Source organism: Pithys albifrons, chromosome 6 (assembly GCF_047495875.1).
Source record: "Pithys albifrons albifrons isolate INPA30051 chromosome 6, PitAlb_v1, whole genome shotgun sequence".
Lineage (NCBI taxonomy): Eukaryota > Metazoa > Chordata > Aves > Passeriformes > Thamnophilidae > Pithys > Pithys albifrons.
Window position 1 is genome coordinate 31,822,018 of NC_092463.1, and position 19,932 is coordinate 31,841,949.

The window sequence follows — 19,932 nt, forward strand, 5'->3', positions numbered from 1 at the left end:
ATCAATCAAGAGCAGCAATATATGCCATATTCCTACATTAATATTTGAACTAATAACTTTAAAAAAAGGAAAGAAACAAGATCCGACTTGTGGCATAATCAAATGCAAAATAAATGAAGAATACTGGGACAGCACTGAGACTTTATAGATTGCTGTGTTTTCCTTACACATCATTAGCCCGGAGCCACACGAAAGAGGAAAACAGAGAAGTGGAGAGTTTATGCTCCCTGCTGGTGTTTAAGAAGCCGAGGTCCTGGAAGGACATCTGGGAATTGTGCTGAGACGGTGGTTTTTGTAATTTAAGAATAGACATTCATTAGCAGTAAATGCCATAAATCCCATGCTAAGTAAAAACCTTGTCCAAGAAAGCCTAAAACAATAAACTCTGTGCTCAATGTAGCCTGAGCTAGACGGTCCATAGCTTCCTGAGGAATGCTATAGATTCACAAGCTAATTCCTATAGCCTCATCTAGATCTGTAGTGCTACTAAACGAAATACATTGCTGCTACATACAGTCCATTTGCTTCAAAACTTACATTTCAGCTCCATTTTCCCATGCCAGATCACCCTTCTAGTACTGCCTCCCCTCTGAAAAACCAACCCTTTTGGACCAGAGAGACAGAAAAAGCCACAGCAAAGAGCTGGCAGATTAATTTTATTGACATTTCCATTTTCACTGCAATGTGATACCCTTCATCACATGGAAGAGATGACCCTCACTATTTACAGACTGACAGGCCACTTCATTACAACCACCCTGCCCCAAGGCAGAGCAGTTCCTTTCCATCTGCCCAAACACCAGAGCAAGACCCTGAAGTCACTGCTCTCTTTCTCATGCTGCTTTTCTTTTTTCTTTTTTTCTTAATTCATTTGTTTTGTTTCTGTTAATGATAGAGAAAGGAGAGTTGAATCAGAGTAAACTAATTTAAGAGATTATGGAAGCTCTAAACACTGTAACCCACTGTTCACTTTTGCAATATATTGGTTATTTAGCAAGCACTCCTTTTGGCTGCTCTCTTCCCCTCCACATATTCTACCCTACCCGTGTCTCTCTCACAGACATGTGTGCGTGCACACACACACACGCGCGCGCACGCACACACATACACACACTTTCCACTATGCCAAGGAACTGCTGCAAGGCAAATTCTCACAAACACTAATGGCTTCTGACTGCTCCTTGGCAACCCCAGCATTTTAACCTGGGTGGATATGCTCTCCAAAATACAGACACTGGAGCTATCTCATCAGCTGTTCATGTGACACAGATGGAGAGTGGCTATTAGGAGCCAGGCAATGGGCCTTGGGGATCTGAGGTGCTGTACTGTAGCCTCAGGCAATTTTGAAAAGCAGTACCCAGAGATGGGGGGGGAAAAAATCCCTACTGAAAGTGCAAGTTTGAAGTCAGTCAGTTTGTTTGTCTATCTGTCGTGTGGATAAAGATATCTTTGTCTCTTTTATGTAAAAGCAATGTGTGTATGCACAGGGTGCGTGAAGCTGTAAAACTTCTGCTCTGCATCATCCTTTCAAACCACAGAAGTACCCATTCACTCTGTATGGACAAATTCCTGTCTATCTGCATGTACTGGTCTCCTATTTGCTAGCATCCTCAGCAGGAGTTGTGTACAAGCTAAAGCAATGTTTAAGACCTTTTGAAGAGGCAGTTAATATCTTGGTTGTAAAAAGCTAAAAGCAGCGCAAGAGTGGAAAGTTCAGTTAAAGCTCCCATTGCCCTCCCACCCTATTCAGCAGTTGAAATTGTAAGAGTTGGTGCTCCCCTAACTTGTTCCATAACCCCATGAAAGGAAATTCAAATGCTGTACCTCCAAATTATATCAGAAAAAATATGGCAAGATTTGTTCTTACTGGTGAATGACAGGCCCAATACTGTTAATCTGTATTGTCATATCTTTAATAGGACTACAACTGCTCACGTTACTTGATACAGTTTCTAGCGGGAAGAAATCATAGAAATAGCCTATAAACGATCTTTTCTAAGATGGAATGACTTATTTCTTGCATATGGAGGACCTGATCCTAGTTTTCTGTCCCAAAATAAATATTACTTTAAATGAAGAAAAATATATTATCAAAAGTGAAATAAAATTAAAAGACAGGAAAGTCCTTTTATGTCAGACTGGATTAACTTTATTTTTAACTGCCGTATGAAGAAATCAAAATTTAAATAATTTAAATCATCATTACAAGTGATTCTGCTTATGTGAACTGTTCATATCCTGGATTAGATGCAATTTTTAAGAAGAGTAAAGTCAAATCCTAGCTTGTATGAAAATTGCAATTATACAAACACAGTTATTCCAATTTTCTAGAGGAGAAATTGGGCCTTGATTTTGGCCCACTGTCTCTCTTTTTCATCAGCAGCAAAAAAAAAAAAAAAAAAAAAAAAAAAAAAAAAAAAAAAAGAAAAAAGAAAAACAAAAGAGTGACTTTCTCCTCTTTCCACACTGTTCACTCATTTAAAGAGTACAAGTGATTGCAAAACCCTATCACTGTTCTACGAAAGTGGAGAATTCTTAAGTGGCACTCTCTTTGTGGAAGTGTCAATGAACTATGCAGGATCAAGCCAGTAGAGAATTAGGCATTTTACCCAGCTTGTTTAAGATTATAGTAATGCTATGAAATAGCCTCAATAACCCTTATAAAACATGGACAGAGTTCACAAGAAACTTTGCAAAGTGACCCATATGAGGTTCCTTAATGACCATGAAGGGTTTGTGGAGGAGGCTGAAGATGCAAGTCTTCTCTACACAGTGTGGATTTGAGCTTTCACACTAGCTCTGAGTTCAGGCACTCTCAGCATGTGCCTAGAGTTTCCTTCCATAAGATAAATTGTTTTGCATTGAAAGCAAAGGACACTACCACTTCTTCAAAAACTATCAAATAAGTAGTTACAGCAGGATTTCTATTGCCCCATAATTCCACCTTAACTTGCTGCAAACTCATTTTCTTGGACTGACAAGCTTGCTGACACCAATATTCACACACCAAGGACTCTTGAAGAAAGTCCAGTCCTACAGAAGGCCTGTCCAACCTTACTGTATCAATGAATTCTATCAGTCCTCCACACTATCAGTATTATCTCAACCCTAGTCTTCATTTGAGTTCCTTACAGAGTAAAGACCCAGCAACAGATCAAGCAAGTGCTGTTTAGAAGCTGCTCATCTTATGTTTTCACCACTTGCAAACAAGATAAATAAAAAATTTCCTGTCTATGAAAAATGATAATTGGAAAGGACAACCTAGTCTGGCCAAAACACAGAAGCCTGGTAATAGTCCCGATTAAAACTCTAGTAATAGTTCCTGTTAACATTATAACAGGTAGAGCCATTAAAAAAATGATTTCTGGAAAAGTACATTTCAGGACCCAGTGTTTGAGTTTCTTGACCATCAGAGATCCCTTACGGCTTTGTGGTTTGTCATGCTCAAGGGAAAAAGAGAACAGCAGGGGTATCTATAGCAGGGGGAAGACAATACACTTCATCATTTTTCTAAAAATAGTGGAAGCAATATGAAAAGCAAGCTAAAGGATTCTGAAAAGGAAAGGTGCAATGCACTATGATGGTCTTAATTAAATGCCTCTACAATCTTTCAGTCTAATATTTTGATGGAGTGGAATATGTAGTCATAAATGCAAAACAAAGAGACTGTGCATGCAGCCTATATTCACAATTTGCAATTATTTGTTTGTTTGTGCACGTAATGTGTCCATCTGGACATAAGTATTGTAAACCATCATTAATAAGGATGTTCAACTTAGTAATATGATCCATATTACCATCAGAGAAAAATCTCAAAAATCTGGTAAATTACCACTGTCAAAAAGCTAGAAAGGGAAGTGTTCAGAGATTTTTTTGAAGGTAAGATAGTCTGTGCTGCAGGGAGAACTAACAGAGAGAGAAGGTCAGCTTCAAAGACCCTTCAGTAGAAGTCCTTATCTTCATTCCAGCCCATTAAAATCATCAGGCTTTTAGCTCCAGTAGATCACAGCTCTTTGAATACAGTCCTGGCTATGGACTGTGGTTTCTTTTCTCCTCCTTTTAATGATCCCTGCTCAAGGAAGTTGACTTAAGTCTCCCTGACCACAAAAGGCATATTTCGTGGAAGGCATACAGCTTAGACCTGTGCTATCATCAGCAGTGCTCTGCAGGTATGAGGTTTTGCTAAATTTCTTTATTGCAGGAGGAAAGGAGACATCAGAAGCTCTACAAGCCTGACAGGCATTCTCAGCCTGTGTTGACCTGCATGCTCAGCCACCATTTCCTGGAGTGGAGTGTCCTCAAGTGAGCTGCTGTAATCAGACCACTGTGTTCCCTCCCCTTTTGCGTCTCTGAGACACAAGACATATATCTTCTGGTTCTATGTTTCAGTCAGCATCTTGGAGAGAAAGACAGGTTGGGCTCCAGTGCACTAGACAGAACAGAAAGCCTTCAGACATACAGCACTACCATCTCACTTACAACAGAAATATTCCTCTGTTGCCCTTCTAGAAGCAATGAGGAGACAGAAGAACTGGGCTTCTCTCTCACCATTCTTTTGGAAGATCTTTAAGTTCTTTTCCTTTCCAGGATAAAACCCAACAATTCCACTGTAAAGATGACATGTACAAATTTCACACAAGGCATTCACAACTATTAAAATTTCAAATAGGAAAAAAACTTAAGCCACTATGAGACCTCACCTGCAAAGCTATTCGATGGGATCTAATTACATCTTAGCATAGTTTGTTAGGAGCAAGTCCCTGTTGCCATCTGGCAATATGTGCTAAAGGCTTAATGTATTGCATAGTATCTTGTACATAAAGTGCATTTACAACAAGAGATGGAACAAAAACTGTTCCTTTTCTATTTCTGGATAGGCACCTCTATACAATCATTAATATACCTTATTTGCAAAAAGGCCTTTACAATTGTAGAATGACATTCCAGCTCTGTTATTACAGCAATGCGTGCTATAAAATCAGTGACCAAAGACTTTCAAAATTATTGGCAGAACTGTTACGTTTCGCATTTCCCCTTTTATATTTTTCTGTCCAAAATTTAGAAAAAAAGACTGGCTTCTTTTGTGTCCTTGTCTGTGTTTAGAGCTCATGCTTGTTTGTGAAGTGAATTGAGAAAACTTAAAAGCCAAAAATGTATTTTTCTAGCTTTTTTAAGACAAAAATTATCAACGGTAGTTTAAATGTTAAGGTCTTTTATGGAGTCAGCAGTTTTGTGATTCATTCATAGCAATCCAACATTTTTTCACATAAGGTGAAAAAAGTGTTCCAAATGCAGATAAGGGAAACAACTGTAAAGAAACCTGCTAATTACTGATCTCTCTTACATTCCTGCTGTGCTTAACTGTCCAGACATGCTGAAGTGAAATTTTTTTGCGATTTTCAAGTGACTAGTTCATGGCCCACTGCCGTCGAGTGCAGGAGAAGGGACGAAATGCTTTAGTTTACATGCAACATTTACTAACTGTGTGGGTTTTCCGTCATTAAAGAGGGGACAGTGACCCATGCCACCTTTTTCACACTCAAAAGAGCACTGAAAAAACAGTCTTCATAGGCTTACCTCAGGCTTCCCTGGCCCTTAACACCCTCCCCCCAGGGTAGGAGCAGAAAGAGAAAAAAGAAGGGATTTTATGCTCCTTTCTCTTCAACTTTTCAGGCGGTATAAGCAGCATTTAGCAAATTCAGCCTCCAAATGGCTCCAAATGCTCTGAGCTGCAGGGGCTCATCCTTTGTTAGCCTCCCTCTATTTACACAGGATTTACGCAGGCTCTCCACTGAAGAGACCACATGTTTCTGACAGAAAGCACTTCCATTCACACTGCATCAGGCAACAGGATTGTAACCACTGCAGCTTCACGCTGACCTGAGATTAGGGATTTCAGCAACACTGAGATGGTAACAATCTGCTAACTAACGAAAATTATCCATGGAGAACTCTGCTGCTTACTCCAGTTAAAACTACCGTGGCCAGATAGATTAGGTTACTTAAAAGGGCAGTTAAGAACTAGCTACTGTCAAGAATATGCATGTCCATCTACAAATAACATACGCACATATTAAAGTATCAGCAGGGGAAAAGACTTTTTAAAAAAAAAAATCAGACTGCAGCTTGGATTAAAACAATTTCACCCACTGGTTGAAGACATAAAGTGTAAAAACAGACAGATGGACACATATGTAAATGTGCCTGCATTTGTTTCTCTGAAGCTGGCAAGTTAGTAATAACAGTATAGTTTAATAATTTATTTTACATGGTATTTTCATACTGGTTAACTGGGCAGTGGCAACATCTATGCAGAACTTAGGGAGCAAAATAATTGCTGTTGAGGTAAACAAACTGAAATAGGTGACCTCTCTTGGCTCCACTTACAAGAACTCAATACTGGAACTCGATATCAGTCTGGTGACTTTTTAAATTTAGTAATATTTTTTAAATCAATTTGACCAGTCAGGATTTTTTCCCAGATTTAGTATTTGTATCAGGGTTTTTCAAAATTGATTACACACACACAGGCACAACAAACATTCCTGTTTGTAGCTTGTGATTTTGTGCTCAATAGCTTTTCATAGGGCAAAAGAAAATTGGATGGGAGCACAGGGCCAGAAAGGACCACACAGATCCATTTTTTGATGAGTTTTATTTTGACGTTTTAATTTGGCAAATTATTTGGCTTTTGCAGCAAAAGACAAAACAATTTCCTTCCATAATAGTAACTCCTGCATGCATCTGATAAGCACTTAAAAAGTACTAGGTATAGTCTAAAGTTCTCCATAGTATATCATAATAAAGCTCTTCTGGGCACTCAATGATTCATTTTTAGTGATCTCTCAAATGCCCTTACCCACAGTTAACACTCAGATTTTATTAAGGAAAAAAGCATGGACAAATGTCCACTTAAGTCCCAGCTCTCAAATTCAACTCTGCTTGCGCTGCAGTACCTAAATCTAAAGCTTTTTTAATGTTCTATTCACCTCCCCTGTGTGGCATTTCTGTTAACACAGAGTTCACAATCTTTCAGCCCCAAACACAGGAGGCTGCTATCTTCGAGTCATCCAAGGAATGTGCGAGATACTATCATCTCTCCTGCAATACAAAGAACTAGAAAGAGACAGAGACCAAAAGGAGACCGTGCTGATCAGGTTACTGAAGTCCAGAAAGTCTTTCCCAGAATGCTAAATGTTAATCTTTGAACCAGCAAATGTTATAATTAAGATCGTTGTAGCTGGAGGAAATGTTAGCTGAAGAAGTCAAAGGTACAGTCATTGAAGTTGTACTTTTTTGCACGTTTATCCTAATCTTAGGCCCCTCATGCTGGCACAACCACTATCAAACACTTTGTTCTATTCAAGCAAAATTATCATTAATGTCAGTGGCAGTTTTGCCTGAGCAAGGAGTGTAAGACCAGATCCTTCTCTTGTTCACAGAGAATTGCAAGCACTGCACAATTCCATAGCAGATACACTCATTAGAACTTGTGGATTATGCTGATTTATGATGCTCTTCCGTTTAAAAGTGAAACTCCCTTTGTACCTCATCAGGAAAGTGTTAAATGCACTTGTTTCTACATGGTTGTAACTTCAATTCCTACCTTCCTCATCTCAGAACAAGCTGGGAAGTTTACTTCAGTTTTTGATATCTAGGCTGAAGGAAAGTATTACTAAAATGCATTTAAGTATTTTATATGCTTTGGTAATTACTTTGCAGTGTGAATGTAAATAGCTATTATTCTATATAAATTTTTCATTGTACTAAACATTGTCACAAAAGGTGTCCTTGTGCTGCAGTCTAAGTGGAGTTCTTTTTAATTGGTTTTTTATATATTTTTAGAAAAGTATTTTTAGTATTCTCATAGTAATTCTGTTAAGAATACCAGCTGCAGACTGGCTACAGCTGAGGCAACAATAACAAGTCATTAAAGAATTCAGGAGACAAATAAGGGTTTGGGGGTTTTTTTCCCAAAAAGCACATCTCCTTTAAGAGACTATTTTCCTTTCTTTAATACTACGATAATATTTTTAGTTCTCTCAATCAACTGTACAAAAGTAAGTTCACATTTAAAACCTGTATTTTACTTTTTGCACCTTTTTTATTTGTTATTCTTTTATTTTTGTAGTTAGAGTAGTATCAAATACTTGGCAAAATAGCAAAGTTCAATTAAAATTGTACCTGCAGTTGAAGTTAAGTATGTTTGTTCAATTGTACCTCATCAATATTTAACCTTTAGCATTTTGCTGTTGTTTATATATAGCAGAATATGGAGAACTTAAAAGTATTGATAGCTAACATCCTGTACTGTTCTTCCTCATTAAATCATTAATGTACTTTCTGTAAGAACAAAAATGTCTTTCTTTTCAAAGGAAAATAGCCACCAGAGCATCTCAGTTTTCCTTACAGTTGTTAAAAGCAGTTATGAACTGTGAGATATTTTAATGTCTTGCAGTTCCCCAACATGCTGTTGGACACAACAGTGTGTTCAGGAGACAGCCCTTAAAATGATGCCCACTAACACAGCAAGAGTCCATGTACTGTCCACATTAGAAACCTCTCTTTTCAAGGTTACTTAGCTATTAAAAAAGCACTAGTTGAAATATTACATACAAGTACACATGCATAGGATTTTTTTCACCATTTGGAAAAAAAAAAGGGGGGGGGGGTTAGGACTAGAAATGTAACACACAGTTATTTCTGAGAGATATTAAGTTAAAAGCTTCAGTTTTTAAAAAGGACACTTGTTAGGCCACAAGTTCAAAATACACATCCATCTATTTTAAGATATGTTAAAGAAAAAATGGAGGGTGGATGAATGCTTAAAAAATAAAGATGTTTTAATAGAAAAGTGTTGAAATGAAGCATTAAAGCTTTTTCAGGTGATAAAATATACGCAAATGTGTATGTCACATAAAACACAAAGAAGTGTACTGTCTTGATATGCATTCACAAACACCTGAACGGCACAAGAAGAGATGTTTGCTGTGAATGCATAGTAAAGAAAAAAATTTTTAAAATACAAAACAACTCCAAACTTGGCAAGTCTTACATACCATAAGAGCTCCAACACCTATGCACAGTAGGGTAGATTAACCCGGTGGGTGCTGCAGACATATATATGCACCTCCTCCTAAAGTGTTCAATTGGCTGGCAGTCTGGAAAATGCCAGAATGTGAAGGGTTACGTGGGAACACTGACAGTCTGCTCTTGTAGGTTTAAGTTAAAGCCTGTACTTTAAATATAGGGTGCTAGGTATTTGGAAACATTACTAATACTGTGTATAAGTGTTATGCTATTTGGTGCTCAAAACGAAGGACTCAATCAAGTGCTCACTCCCATCAGTGAATCGTGTTCCAGATGACAACTGCTTTGGATCTGCCCATATTTATTTGCAGGGGTACCATTTTTCAGAAGTCTTTTCCTCCAAGAAGCCTTGTAAAGGTAAAGTGTAAACCATCTATGACTTATGTGCTATATGTATTGCATGCTTAAAATTGGTTACTGGAAAAGCCTGAAATGTTTTGTCTTTCAAGTACAGTAGACAGATTAAAACAGTAAGCATATGAGAGCAGAAGACCCTAGTTAGTCCCAGCCAGTTCCTTAGAGTCTGACTTCAGCCATGAGAGAAGATACAGTTAAGACTATCCAAATGCCTCAAATTGGAGAAGTAGCAAGCATACAGACATGTGAATTCCAGTCAGAAAATCCCAGCTTATGGGCAAACTCCTCTCCTCCCCATCCCACCCCCACCCCAACCCCCCCCCCCCCCCCCAAAAAAAAAAAAAGAGAGGCCTTTATGGTCTCAGAAAGGCAGAGAAGAAACTTATCCTCCCATCGTATAGTTTTACCAATTTGTTTCAAGATAATATGACTAAAATCAAGTGAAATAGAAGGGATGGCCATGGTCTTCTCTCTGTTGCCAAACTGTCCCATAAGATGCTTTGGACTGCTTTAAGTGATTGAAAGAACTGACATACACGTAGTTTCATAGAAACAGGGGGAAAAGCTTTTGACAAATGCTTTGGTGAATTGGATTTAGAAAATAAGGAAGCATAAAAATAGCAAAACCACAGGGTAGTGACTTGTAACACTATTTGCTTAGAAGTTCGCAGTACAAACTGTGACACCTGATGTTTTGCCTTTTTGCTTACAAACTGTAACTTCATTTCAAGTCTTTCATTGTAGCAGAAAATATTATAAAACACAAATATGTAGTGCCTACACAGTCTTCTTAGACTGTTTTGTCCCCCTAAGCTTTTCCTAGTGAAGAATCTCACAAGCTGAGCTCCAGAGAACTCTAATCACCCCAACTCTTCCCCTCAGAGGAGACAGGGTTGGCCTGACCCAAAATGAAAAACCTGGCAAGTAATGAGACTTCCCTTCCTCCAGATTCAAATGGATAAAACTGAGTTTCCCTCTGGACCTAGACTCATCTAGCCAGTCAGAGAGCTGACTTGCCTACCATAAGATCAAATATTAGCTCCACCAATCAAGGAACAGTCCAGACTAAATGTGCTGATGCAACAAATTTCCAGATCTTGCTCACACTAGGCAGGGGAGTCATTCTTCTCAGTGATAAAGTCACTGAATGCACTCTTGAGGAGATAAAAAATGAAGAACTGGCTGACTTTGCACCATTTGAGTGAGTTATTCACCACTGACCCAGAACGACAGAATTGTCATGTTCTGACACCAGTTAGGAATGACTATAGACATGGTCATCTCTGACTCCTTACTGTAAGTCTGTAAGGAGAGAACATGAATCGTTTCTGAGCTGGGTAGTGGCATCAATCCAGAAACTACAGTGTTTAAATGCATTATGCATTAGAAGAGACTTCACACAGTTTCTCCATCTCTCTCCTCTTAAAAACTTTGTGAAATGATGCCAATCAGAGGGCTCAGTACTAAAAAAAATAAAAATAAAAGGATTTCAGCAATTAAGGTTTGCCTCAAAGACATGAACCCCCCTTTGAAATTTTATGGTTAAGATATTTTTTTCCTATCTCAGCTTTCAAAACTTACCAGGGATTTATACAGCATGTAAGAATTGAGATGCTAATAGCACTGAAGCACTATCTAACACAAGATATTCTATTTCTTTTTTCTGTTATTGGCTCAGAAACTGACCTTTAGTAAACTTTAGGGAAAGAATTTTTCAGACTGCTCAAATAAGCAAGGAACACAGCTTTCAATGAAAACTTCTTTGAAAAATCCTTCTTAATATTCCTTTTGATAGTAATTAGTGGTGGATCTTAAATAAGGGAATATTATGTATCACCACTTTTAAAGACAAATATACCAGTGGATAAATGTGTGCTCAGTTGAGCATTACATTTTTTCAAGTCAGACTATGGCTATTTTTTTTACTAATTCTTCTTAATTTCTAAATGTGTATCAAAAAGAGAGCATCCTGAAATACTCTTAGAAGGCAGGATCTTGGACATAAGTACTTGTGATCAAAATAGATACACAAGGGCATCTTATTTCTTTTCTCCTTTAGTTAAATTTAAATTTATGTTACTAGGAGCAAAAGCAAATCTTAGCAGAGCAATTTTGGCAAAGAGACCACATGGGTTTTTATGTTTGTGGCTGATCAAAATCATCAAGTATGAACAGCATTGCCATTCAGTCTTTATCTTCCTGTGGTATTTGTGGGAATGTGTTCTGAGAGACAAAGTGAAAAACTAATACTTGACGTTTCCTGTTTCTACCTCTGATGAATGGTATGACAAAACACTTTCTGGACCACACTTTACCTGCTGCACATGCTGCTTTTCTGGTGTGGGGGATGACGCACACAGAGCAAGCCAGTTTTCCCAAGAAGTGCTCCAAGGGACCGGGACCTGCCTGTGTTGCTAGCTTCTCTCCAATGAGGATGCCTACATGAGCACCAGCCCTGCACATTTGGATGGAGAGAACCTCTCCCTGGCTCTCAGAGAGCAGGAAAGAATTATCACATGGAGTGAAGATCTGGGACCCTTTTTCTGAAAAGAGCACCAGCATTCACAATTCAGTTACAAAGCACTAATGAGGTCTCTTTTTCAACCCTGTTTATTTTTTGTAAAATAGATTCACCTTGACAACAGCAAGGAAAGAGAAATTATATAAAAGGGATGAGGAAGCCAGCCTTTTCTCCTCAACCACGCTGCTCTCTGTTTCCAATGGTGGCTTTTCTCATTTGTGGTAAAGGTTCAGTAAATTACACAAGCCTTGGCCCTGGTTATTGATGGTTCACAGACTGTACATCCTTAGCAACACCACCCCATCTTTTACTGTGGAATTAGTTAACAATACTACCAGTTGTACCAAGAATAAACTAATTGGTCCCTGAGGATAGCTAGGTGCTTTGGAAGTCTTTTTAAGAAAAAGAAAAAATTTATATCCCATAGTGATTTGCTAGCCTTCCTATAAGAGTATAGGATAGAGATCCAGCACATTGGGACTTCTAAATTACATACTGTAATTGACATCAAATATCTGTCCCATCAGTGAATATCTTTATTAGCATCAAAATCACTCACAACTAGTGTTCTTCAATGTTATTAAACAGAACTTGTTCTAGGTGTTGCCTTACTAATTAGTCAGGATGAGCCCGAGGAAGAAAATCTGGGTCATGTTAAATTAATTGGAATGAGCATGAAAATTAGCAGAGCAAACTGCATCAATTTTCTATAGAGAGCCTTTCTTCATGTTGAGAATAAAAATGGATATTACAAGGCATTAACCAAACTGCCTTCTGTGACTGCCAAGAGGTGTGTTACAGTAGCCCAAAAATATCATGCTCACAGATTTTCAGAAGTTAATGAGACATTTCCAGGAATGGTAAATACATGGTATTAAAATGGGTGTGCCTCTTATGGGAAAATGCCAAGTCATTTCATGTTTATTCAGGCATAACAAGCTCCTCAAAATGAGCATAATTTAAGAGGTGAATAGTGCAAAGAGGACTAACATTCAACTAATTTTCCTTAAGAAAGAAAAGATTAAATTGAACAAAAAATGAATTAAGAGGTTTACAAATCAACAAGTCAACCATCAGATTGCAGCCTCTGCTCAGTATATTTTCATCAGTCCCTGCCATGAAGTTTTCAAAAAATGTCCCGGAGGCAGGGAACAAAGCGAGCAGAACTGATTACAGCCACACTCACCGCCTTGCTGTCTAAACTCTGTTTGGCTTCCTAATGAGCTCACTAAAAACCTAATTCATCTCCCATAACCCTTCCCAGCCCTCCTTGAAATTCACCATTATGGAAATTACAGATGAAACATTTACAGGCTGTGTTCAAATTACTGCTTCTTCAACAGGCAGGTCCCTGACCCTCACAATGAACACAATAGAGGTATGTCCGGCATGAAACCACTCGAGCCGCAACCTATAGAATAAAGAGGCTCAGGAAGGTTAAGACTTTTTCTCATGGTGACAATGATTTCCACATTAATGCTTTCAGTTCCATGAATATGGGAATTTTGTGGGTTTGACAGTATATCAAATACAAATTGTAATTCAGAAGGGAAGAAATGAGTTGTACTGATGACAAATAGCTGAAATAGGCTAATGTGAATTCCCAGCCTGTTCATGAGGAAACTCCCTCAGTTCCTCATTACATGAAGTCAAAATGATCCTCACGGCACCTAGCCTGTAACTGGAAGATTACTGAATTGATGGATCCTTAGTTTAAAATGCAGCTGTTTTATTCTGCTTTAGTAATTAATTCTTTTTCCAATACCATATTGATTAAGCGTAGACCCTGATAAAGTTCAAACTGAGAAGAATCTCTAGTGACTTCCTTAGTTGCTCTAGAGACTCAATGAAAACTTCCTACAATTCCACCTGCCTCCTCAGAGTGCTGATCCAATGAACAGAACAGTTTTTTTCTCATAAATTAGTTAGGCCATGTGGAGCTGTATTAGCTGATCGTTGCTTTTGTCTCTCTACTTGCTGACTTGCTTTTCACTTTTGCTGTCCTTTGTGCTGTCACACACAAAGTCGGAGTGCAGCTGCCATACTGAACCCAAACCAAGGTAAAGAACAATTCATACAAACTACATTTCCCCACACACACACTTTATACAGCTGCAACTCGCCAAGCAGCATTGCACTCAACAAGGCCTCCTGGGATCCAGCTAGCAGAGAAATCTGTGCTGAAGCATGCAGTCATTTTGTGGGACTAAAAAATGTTCAGGGGAACGGGGACAGTAACCTGTTTTCTTCAAGACTGCTCCACCTTTTGGGACAGAATATTTGCTGTTTTGTTTTTACCAGCTGAATATCCTTATATTATCTGGCTTTTTACTTTAAAACTAATCAACCCAACTCAAAATTCAAAGAACAAATAAGCCCAAACCACACAACTAAAACACTACAGCCACTTGAGATGAGAAATCACTGTTTCACCTATAGCAAATCAGATGTGGGTTCTTGTTGACTAATAGTAAGATGGTGGCTGTCCATGAATGACCATTGCAAACACAGCAGCAAATTACAAGAAGCAGCAATGACCAACATGATTCTGCTTTTCAGAATCACCTGTACCAGGAGATTCAGGCTTGTAAATTAGAGAGCACAATAACAGAAAGTTTCCCAGATTACAACCAGTACAATGGACTTTCTTTTCGCTGAAAATCAGAAATACATTGGTCTGAAAACATGTCTAACACTTCATGATTATTATTTCTTCCCCAACCTCCCCCAACCCTTCTCCCTTTCTTTTCCACCACCTGAAAAAGAAACAGCTGGAGCCTTCTCTGTCTACACATTACAGCTTATAACTCGGACCTGTGTGTCTGAAGGGTAACACACAACACACAACACTAGTAACAAGTGATTTACAAAAATAAAGGATCTGAGGGGGTGGCAAGCATATCAGATATTAGGAATCCATCTTCAGGTGCTTTATTAAATAACAAGACTACTTAAAGGCTAAAGGTCTAATCCTTATTTGATATTCTCTGATTTAACCTCTGCTTTCCCACCAAAGTAAAAGCAAGTTGGCTTTCAACATTTCTTCAGGTGTCTCTGCTTGGTTTGGGCTCATCTGATTTGTTCTGGAAGAACTACATAACCAGGCAGGTGCAAGGACAGTGGTGGGCAGCCACTGTGTATGGTGGGCCAGGACAGAGAGTGGCATTCCCCACCTTCAGAGCATTCTTCCTTAGGGTGAAATGTCACCCTTCACAGAAGTCTTCAGCAGACACTCCGTTGTCAAAGGTTGCATCATGTGATTCATGCAGTCACTGCTAAGAATGCAGTGTTCTCATCCAGATACATAAACATGTTGCAGTTCTAAATAATTACCTTGTTAAAGACAGCTTGTTTTTTCCTCTGAGTTTTCAGTTATCAAAAAATGTAAGGAACACTGAGAAAAAAAAACAGTCTGACCCCACTTTGCCAATTCTCAGCTAAAGTATTCTATTTTCTTCTTCTGTTAGGCTATTCAGCATAAGAAGATGCTTCTGGTTTACTCCCACAAAAGAGAAATAAAACCAACATATCCCAAAATGTCTAACAGTAAAGCATATAGTTTAGAGGTAAAAAAAGCACACATTTGGTGAAATGAAAGATTGTAAGGTTTTTTGTCAGAAACCTTACACAGAGAGGAAAATTCAATTAAGAAAATTCTGTTCAGCTTAATATAGCCTATTCCAAATTCTTCGATTTAAAAGTTTCAAACAAACATACATCCTGTATGTACAAGTGCAAAAGAAAAATTGTATTCACATATTTGTCATAAATTCACATTTTCCTGATGCAGAAAGTTTATTTCTCAGGAAACACTCCAGAAACAATAGGTCCTGGTTGCTAACATAGCTCAGATTTTTAAATTCCAGTGTCTCCAGATGAATAGTATAACAAAGATTTCTCCTTTGTTGGGGACAGTTACTCTAAAGGAGCTTGAAGCTATCACACACAATACAACATAAGTAATTTAATTCTAGAATGGATTCAAACAAGCTTATCAGGACTGCTATCTGATTATAAATTATATATTTAGCAGTAAAGTAAGACAGACATGGCTGGAATGTTACACATGGGGAAACACGATTAGAGATATGCCACATTACTCAACCTAATCCTAAGAAATAGAATCTTAAGGATACTGGGAATTTCTAGAAGAATTAATCATGACATGTTTTAAAAATAATTAAATACCCTTGGAAACCAAGGAGAGATTCTTTCATACCTGCCTGCAATATGTATTCCTCCCAGCTGCAGAATGTTTGCCTCTCCAAGAATCCCTTTTCTTCTCATTCCTTTAGACACTGAACCTTTCTAAAAGGCACACTTTCAAAAAAAAAAAAGAAAATCTTCAATGCTTTCATGTCTTTTATTTTACACACTTGGCCATCTTAAATTAATAGGAGTCAATGAAGATGCACATTCTTAAAAATGGCCACAGCTTCATTGGTCTAATCTATGAACTTTAAAGACCTTAATTTTATGAGCTTTCCTCAGTGTGGGTACTTGTGTTTGAAAAACAGGGTTATGGACTGTTAAGTTAAGCACATGTTCTGCATCAACATTTTAGTTTCAGCAGGTTATTTGGTGCCAAGTTTGCCAGTTAGTATCATCAATCCGAAATATGTGCTTGGTTGTTTTTAACAGGTGTTTTGAGAACAGCACAGGACAGAAGAAAGGCAGCGTTAATATATTCATTTAGTACTTAACCTTAATTCTGAAAATTCCCTTCCCTCAAAAACCTGACAAAATTTCACCTCAGGTGTTTAAGACACATAGAGATGGAGATAAAAAGGAGTGCAAATAAGTGCTTCTGTTACTTCACCAGCCTGACAATTTGTCCACTCATTTCCACTGAACATTTTTCTTCATCTAGTAACCACAGACCTGGGTTTATGTATGGTATGACCCATCCACTTACAGAAAACTACTTTTTATTGTACATCTGATGTTTTCTTTGTTAGAAGAAAAGAGTCAGGCTGAAGCAAAAATAACAGTATGTTTTAGATAATGAAACATAACTATGGACTTTCACAGTCTGTTCTTCTGAACACCATTTGTCTTCTGAAGACCACCAGAAGGCATAGAAGGAGTAGAAATTAAAACAATCTAAAACCGAAATTGTCTTACCTAAATCAGTCATTCTACAGAAACTAATAGCTTGCTCTTAAAATGGAATAACAGAAAAACATAACAATCAGATTTACATGCACACACACACTGCTGTCACATTTGTGGGTCAGTTGAGATGGTGCATCACAATTTTCACAAAATACACACACACAGACACACACTTCTTGCAGGTGTTATCTCAGACTTGGTCTGCTGAGAAGCCAAGTGAATCCCCACAGCAACATTTGAAGGTTTAAAAGCTCAAGTTTTTGTTTCTAAATGCCTATGAAAACATTGTCTATGCTCAGAGGCCTTTTAAAACAAACCCAAAGCTTTTAAAGCTTCAAAAGTGGTCATGGGAATTTGCTCATGAGGAGGGAATCCTAAATGGAGGCCAAGATTCAATGGATTTCCCTGGACATGAGAAAAGCCATAGCCTGTCAGCAAATCTGCTTCTTATAACAGGTGTGGGCTGACTCAATAAAACCTGATAAATATTTGTCTTTCCTATATATTTTACAAAATCAACTTTTTAAAGGATTATGTCCTACTATGCTTTGCCATGCTATTAGAAAAACCTCAACAAACAAAACAAAAAAACCACGCCAAACGCCAAAAAGCTAAACCCACCAAACAGAGAACACACCACCACAAAACCCCTCCACCTTCATGGATCCTTAATGTAGCTAAGAGAATACTCCCCAAAGATATTAACTTAAATTAAAAAGAAAGAAAAAGGGCGGGGGGGAGGGGTGGCAGCTCATCTTAGAACTTCTATTGTCATAACCTTAAATACATATAAGACAGGAAGAAAACAAACCAACAGTTGATTTTTTAATATATACATGAGGATTTAGAGAAGAAAATATTCCAATGCTTTGTTAGAGGCCTAAACTACTTTAAAAAGAAAAATTTTTTAATGTCAATGACTGCCTATGGCATTCTAAATATAAAGTGAGAAGTTCCAAACAAGTTGTATAAACTGTTACAAAAAGGCAGCTGGAAAGTAAAATATGAGTGGATCAAGGCTGCTGAATCAGTTATTTAAAGAACAAGAAACCTGGTGTAAATGAAGTCTTTCTTCTGAATGTGAGATACAGCTTTTACTCAGTTTTAAGGTAATGCATGCAAGTAATAATTCCGTGGTTTCACCTGAATTTAACATTCCTGCCCACAATGTAACTGACTTTCTCCACTTTCTTTTGGCTGTAATAATTTCACTTTGTTCACAGAGATTATACCTCACCCCAATGAAATAAGACAGACAACTAAAGAGCAGCTAATAAGCATGAAGAAGGCATAAGAGTAGAGGGTGTTATGCTTCTTTTTTTTTTTTTCTAGCGTTCAAAACCAATATCCTTCTCAAATGATCTTAAATAAAATTAATCATGCTATAACAGGCAGCTGTTTGATGGAAAACTAAAACTAAGACTAATACATGGATCCTCCACTGGTCATCTGGTTGCACGAGTGTATCATGCTCATTACAGTCCCAGTTTGAGCTAGGACCCTTTATATCCAAAAGTACTAGAGTGGCAAGCAAGGCAGGTCCAAGTGGAATGTTCGAGGGTTTGCCTCAGCTGGAGGGTGCTCTTTGCATAGTTTACAAATTGTGCACTAGACAAGTTCTTAGTCTCTTAAGAATAACTGAACCTTACAAGGAAATTCTCTAAGGAAGCATGTAAAATGTTTATATATGGATAAACAAGGGGAAAAATGCGCACACACCCCTCACTAAGAACATGAGAGCTCCTCTGAGCTCACGTTAGGCAGTCATGAAAATAACATGAGAAACACACTCAAATCTGTACTGACTGATGATATGAAGACAAACTGTATAAAGATCTCAGACACACCAAGACTGAATCAATTCTGCTTTCAGATGTACAGTCTGTGCTCTCCCATCAACTCCCACTGAAGTCAGAATTTGACCTATTGTGTATTTTACATTCACATCAATGAAGTCAGTTAGAATGCAGAAAATTTCTTTACTAAAATTCTTTACTAGTTCTAAAATAAAAGGACAGCTTATTTGTTTTAAACAAACCAGATTGATAGCCATTTGGAAGAGCTTAAATGAGGGTTAATTGGCATACAGTAAAACTGAATTCTGACAGTGTGGACTTCTAGCTGAAATGACATTCTCTTTGGTGGTCCTAGTACTGTAGGATTAGTTTACAAGAAAGCAGAGAGGGGTTTGAAACCAAACCCTGAACATCACTGATGAATTACCAGATTAGAAAGGCCTGCACAAATTCAGATTCAGAAGAGGAAACAAAACAACTAAAAAAAAATTACCTGAGCCTGAGTTATAGATTAATAACATGAATCAAAAGTCTTAAAAAAATAATCAGTAAAGCCCTTCTTTCAGAAAGCCTTGCTCCTACACAGAACTTTATGCTGAACTATGCTCAGAGCTGGGAATATGAACTGTTAATTACATCTAACTCAAGGAAATATTAAGATAACCGATTCACAGATAAATGAAAGTGTTTCATAGATAAGGTAGGATGAATTTCATTATTCTGAGAGAAAAAAGAAGAATAGATCCATGGAAGGTGCTTGCCTATTAACAATGTCTAAAGTAAGTTTGTGAACTATAGGGAAATTCAGATATGGTCTTATAAAACCGAAAGAAAACAGTAAAATCTATAAGCAATTAAAATATAAGAAATATTCAACACTAATATAGTTTTTGTTATGTCTTTTTTTTTACTGGAAAACTGCATCATTATGTCCCTCTTGGACTGGAGTATGAACACTGCAGTAATTTTCCTCTTTTTAAAATCCTTGCACAAGCAAAGAACAGAACAAGTAAAATTTTAAGTCCTATGAGATGGTAGCACAGATAGGCCTAT

At 37.7% G+C, this 19,932-nt stretch overlaps 1 protein-coding gene across 9 annotated transcripts in view; it reads right to left on the minus strand.

Moving 5' to 3' along the window:
- Positions 1-19,932, minus strand: part of MEIS2 (Meis homeobox 2) — a 172,031-nt gene that overhangs the window by 120,081 nt on the left and 32,018 nt on the right. The window lies entirely within an intron of this gene.